At 41.0% G+C, this 5,938-nt stretch overlaps 1 pseudogene; it reads right to left on the reverse strand.

Moving 5' to 3' along the window:
- Nucleotides 1-4,545: 4,545 nt before the first annotated feature.
- LOC122910338 lies at nt 4,546-5,605 on the reverse strand (annotated as a pseudogene).
- Nucleotides 5,606-5,938: the final 333 nt, after the last annotated feature.

Raw genomic sequence — 5,938 nt, forward strand, 5'->3', positions numbered from 1 at the left:
GGTAGCAGGCTCCCTGCTGAGCAGAGAGCCTGACATGGGGCTCCATCCCAGGACCCTGAGACCATGACCTGAGCCGAAGGCAGAGGCTTTAACCCACTGAGCCACCCAGGATCCCAATCCCCATTTGTTTTGTTTTGTTTGTTTGTTTTCAATAGAAAGCGTAAGACTTTCTTTTTCCCCTCTCTAGTTATTTTGTTTTCCTTAAATAGAATTTGCTGCTTTGATCATCAACTGGTACATGAGAAATTAAGGATCTTTCATTTAAAATGGGCTAGGAAATATACAGATCTGGAATCACCAAGAAAGAGGTCCCGGAAGAGGACTATTAAAAAAGAGAAAAACTCAGGTGCTCTGTTCTTCCAGGCTGTAACAGTAGAAATAGCATGGACTTTCAAGTAGGCAAGTTCTGGAATTTGAATCCATACTTGTCACTTACTACATCTGTGATTGGGGGCGTGGGTAGCCTGCTTGCCTTTTTCCTTTTTGAGGCATCTCTTTATTTCATATTTATTTATTTGTTATTATTATATTCAGTTAGCCAGCATATTGTACATTATAAGTTTTCGATGTACTTTTCAACAATTCATTAGTTGCATATAACACCCAGTGCTCTTCGCTTGCTTCTGCTTAACTCCCATTTCCCCATTTTAAAAATGAGTGCAACGATGCCTAGTATAAAAAGGATGGTCAAGGGGATCAATGAGGCTTCCAAAATACTTTGCATGTGGTAGGCATTGAATATGTGTGATCAGTAGTTCTGTGGTAGAAGCCTCTCTTCTGGATATTACAGCAGAACTGTCAGTGGTACCTGGCCAGGTCACTCCATAGACCTTGCAAGGCCGCGAACTCAGCTGGCAGCAGCCTCTGCTTTTCTTTCTTCTTCCCTGAGCAGCAACCCCTGCTTCACTCTCTCCTCCTCCTTGAGCTGCAATGGTAGTTCAGAAGAACAAACTGGACAAAGGGACTGCATTTCATTGTTTTTCTGTGTGATTTCCCATCCTGGATCTGAAAAAAAAATGATTGTTTCCTCCTATGTGCCCATATGTTCATATAAATCACAATTTTTTTATGTTACACTTAAAATAAAATATTTCTCCTAAGTGGATGCCATACAGAGATCTTTTCATCCTTTGGTGGTTGTTTGTGCATAAGGATATATGCTTGAAATGTGGGTGCTTCTAAAATCAATCTAGCGGATCTCACTCTAATGGAGGCCATTCCCTTTGGTCCTTGGATGAAAAATTGACAGTTTTTGTCATGAGTCCAGCATCTGGGCACTCATGGCTAGGTCATTTATGTTAAAGACAGGATTTCCAAAGTACAGTTTGAATGAAAAATGGGAAGAGTTTAGAAGGTTAAGCTACAGTTGCAAATAATCCGTTTGTTTTCTAGATCCGAATCTTACATTATAAAAGAAAAAAGACAATTAATGCTTAGGCTAGGATGGGGTTCCAAGTTGAATCTGGAACAAGAATTACTTGCCTCTCATATGCCAACCACATTGGGAGCTTACATACCCAAGCAGTAGTGTATGTGGAAATGGAAAACTTTGTCCTCACGTTTCTGTTGATGTTAAGGCAGACATCATTCCTGAACTGGCCTATTATTATAGGTCCATATAAAGTACAGTGAACTAAGAGAATTTTTGGGTGTATGTGAGTGAGCTGAGTATGCAAACATGTAATGTGCCTACTCATTTATTTCTGTATTATTTTCCAATTGCCAGAGAAAAAAAATCCTGTCTTTAAGGAATAATGGTAAAACAATTTTTTAAAGTTTATTTTGATTTTCCACCCAAATAGATAGTAATAGTGGAGAGGTTAGAAAGACTATCAGAAGAAAAGGGCACCCCTGGATGGATGAGGGCATACTTGAAGTGAAATTCAGTTTCACAAGTAGAAGTAAAAGAGGCTGAAAGGAACTAGCAGGGCATTTCAAGGGCTTGCATCTGGTTTGATTCAAATGGTTTCACATTCATGGAGTTTCAAATAAAAATAAAGTTCGTAGCAAGAAGAAATGCTATTTAAACCATGTGAACTGGAGCCAGTGAAAAAATTTATCCTTATAACCACAGTGTGTGAAGTTTTGCTTGGTAAGTAATTTTTCAGAGAAGGTATGCAAAATTAAACCACATACACCTGCATGCTTGGGTTAGTTCTTGGGGTTAAATTAGGTCAGCTTTTCCCATTTAGTGTCTCAGTGTACAGCTTGGTCAATTTTCCTTTCTCTAACAACTATTTATGGAGCTTCTGCTACGTGTGATTTATCGTCCTAGGTGTGTTGGTGCTATAGTGATGGTCTATGCAGCATATGGTACATGCCCTTGAGGGGTTTGCACTTTAGTGGTAAAGACAAAAACACATGGTTTTATGTGGTAGAATGATTTATTGGGTACTATTGAACCTGATAAAAGAAGGGAAAGAAGTAGAATCGGTTGCTTACCTTCCTTTGGCTGGAGAGCTAGAAACACATGGTTCTTCACAGTGACTCTGCCTCCTCCAGAACAAACGGGGATTATTTTGTGCTGGGACGAATGGGGATTATCACAGCTATGAAAACCCTAAATTGATACTTTTCAAGATTTGGGGGAAGACTTTTTTATAGCTAATCACAAAAGCTGCCTGGATCAGACACCCCCAAACACCCCAAATAACGATTATCTCTGTGTATTAGTCAGGGTTCTACAGAGAACCAGAACCAGTAGGATGGAGAGATGGAGAGGAAGGAAGGGAAGGAGAAAGAGAGAGAGAGATTGATTGATTGATTTTAAGAAATTGGCTCCCATGATTATGGAGAGTGGGCAACCCAAAATCTGCAGAATAGGTTGGTAGCCTGGAGACCCAGGAGGCAGTTACAGAACTCCTTCTTGCTCAGAGGAGGTCACTCATTTATTCTATTCATGCCTTCAACTAATTAGATGAAGCCCACTCACATTATGGAGAACAATCTGTTTTAATCAAAGTCTACCAGTTTGGAAGGTTAACCTCATCCCCCAAAACACCCTCCGAATAACGATGTTTGTTTACAATCTGAGCACCATGGTTCAGCCAAGGTGACACGTGAAATTAACCATCACACTGTCTTTGATGGTCTAGAGCACATGTGGGGATATGTTGTTTCAGCAAAGAGCAGACCCCATCACAGGCCTAAACATAATCCTGCCTAGTTTCAAAGAAGAAATATTAGAAAGTTAGGAGTTATACTTGCTGGAGGATGGTACTCACAAAGGTTATGTTACCAGAGACAGTAACAGAATGGAGCTGCTCTGGTCTCAGAGGAATCTCAGCTTGGTTGGCACCTTTTCCTCTGCTTGTTTGATACTTGGTGCAGGGATCAGTATAGCTAGCCAGTGTCTTTTATGATAGTGAGCACATGATTGCCTTCCCATTTCTTTCTCCCTTTCTTTCTTTCTTTCCTTTCAAGAGCTGGGCTTTTTTTTTTTTTTTTTTTTTTAAAGATTTTATTTATTTATTTGACAGACAGAGATCACAAGTAGGCAGAGAGGCAGGCAGAGAGAGAGGAGGATGCAGGCTCCCTGCCGAACAGAGAGCCCAATGCGGGGCTCGATTCCAGGACCCTGGGATCATGATCTGAGCCGAAGACAGAGGCTTTAACCCACTGAGCCACCCAGGCGCCCCTGGGCTTTTTTATTTTTAAAACAACTTTATTATTTGATTATATTCATTGTAGAAAAATGTGAGGACACAGAAAAATATAAAGAAAATTAAAATTATTCAGTGTCTCAACCCCAAATACAGTAACAAAAGATTATATATTTACCTCTGGTCTTTTTGTGCGTTAATGTAGAACTTTAAAACAAAATTAGCAATGCAAAATGTGTGCACATATCCCTTTCTCATTTCATATTTTAGAGCAGTCATTTCTTTAGGACATTTATATATTGTGTGAAAACATGATCTTCAGTTGATTGCTTCACAATCCAATTAGAGCTATGCCATAGTTTACCTCCTACTGTTGTATACTCAGATTGTTCGGAAGACTTACTATTTTAACTAATGGTATATTAGATATCTTTCCTTATACACAATTCTTTTTATCTCTGATAATTTTTTAAAGGTAAATTCTTAGGAGTAGAGTAACCAGCATAAAGGGTATAAGTATTTTTAAGCCTCCTGATACATTAGCAAACTGCCCTTCCAAAAAGACTGTACAAATTTACAATAACACCAATAAATAGCCCAAGAATTCCCATTCTTCTTCATATTTCTTTGGGTAACATAGGAAACTGGATGTTACTTCCCACCCTTTATTATTACAAATTTACTGGGGGAAGGGTAAATGGGGTCTTATCTCTTTTTCCTGAAGCATCCACATTTTCCACATTACGGTCATTTTCTGAAGCAATCTAAGCCTTCTAGAAGGCATCTCTGATTCATGCATGTCTTCTTGTCTTATCATGTTCTTCCTTAGCAGGCAAGGGCATGAGGGCTACATGTCTTTTCCATGTTTTTTCCAAGTTAAGCCAAAATTTCTCAAACGACTGGAATTAGGAAGTCTTCTTGTCTCCTAGGCAGCCGTGCTAGTTTAATATCTTGGTAATAAAACAGAAAACTGGGTCCTATTCTTCAGGTTATGGAGGGTTTCTGACCATTCCATGGACTCTATCTGAGGTATGGTCATGAGGAGTAGACTTTTGGCTTTATTGGCATTTTCTTTCAGGGTCTTTAGGACCCAGTTCACCAAAATTGCTTCCTCATGCTCTTTCCAGCAGTAATAATCTGTTGCCATGGCAATACTTGCGTAGCAAATCCCAGCCTCCTTAGCGACAGCCACCTCTGGATCTGTGGTTGTGTTGACAACACCTGTCCCCCAGGTGCAGAACATGATGCTTTCTGCCGGGGAACTAAAACGAGGTCCCTTGATTGTGACCATTGTCCCTTTTGAGTGACACCGGAGTCCTAACATTTTAGCTTTCTCTCTGAGGAGCTCTCTCATTTTGGGGCAGAATGGCTATGGGAATATGGCACACTCCTCTGGTACTGGAATGAGTTCCATCATAGAAGTCTGAGGCCTTCTAGTGATCCTGTTGATTAACTGATCAATAGTGACGATATTGCTGGGCTGAATCTCTTCCCTCAGGAGCTGCAAGCTGGGGTCACTACAATGTGTATACAGTCCTTGCCCTTCAGAGACCAGATATTTGCCTGGTAGTTGACTTTTTTTTTTTTTTAAGATTTTATTTATTTATTTGACAGAGAGAGATCACAAGTAGGCAGAGAGGCAGGCAGAGAGAGAGAGAGAGAGGAGGGAGCAGGCTCCCTGCTGAGCAGAGAGCCCCATGCGGGACTCGATCCCAGGACCCTGAGATCATGACCTGAGCTGAAGGCAGCGGCTCAACCCACTGAGCCACCCAGGCGCCCTGGTAGTTGACTTTTGAAGGCATGATCGTATGCTGTCTCCCATGTCTTGCAAGGAGGACACAATGGACATTCTTGATCTTCCCCCAAATTTAGGCACTGGAAAGCTTGCCAAATGGAGTATCCATATATTTTTCAGTTCTTCCTTCTAAGATTTCTGGATCATCCAGGCCTGTTCCACCAATTATTTCACTCTTCACTGCCGTGGAGGTGGTACCTGAGGCCATGTCCGTGCAGGGTGGCGGCTGCAGCAGTGGATTCGTGGGGCCCAGCCGCAGAGGTGGTTGGAATGGCAGCGCGGGACTCCCCATTTCTTGATATAAGAAATTTCTTGGTACAAGGAAAGGTATCGACTTAGTGGTAAACAGTTATGGCTAAAGTTGGAGTCAGGTAGAGAACAAACCCACTACTTGTTAGAATTGATTCGACATATTTTAAGCCTCATAGAGTTTTCAGTCTCATCTTTCCCCTTCCACTTTTCTGGTAATATGGTAATTAATCAAAACTTCAAAGGAATATCTGGCCCAGAGAGTTGAGGCCTTTTATGGCCACCCAATTAA

The sequence above is a fragment of the Neovison vison genome, chromosome 6 (assembly GCF_020171115.1).
Source record: "Neovison vison isolate M4711 chromosome 6, ASM_NN_V1, whole genome shotgun sequence".
NCBI classification, from domain to species: domain Eukaryota; kingdom Metazoa; phylum Chordata; class Mammalia; order Carnivora; family Mustelidae; genus Neogale; species Neogale vison.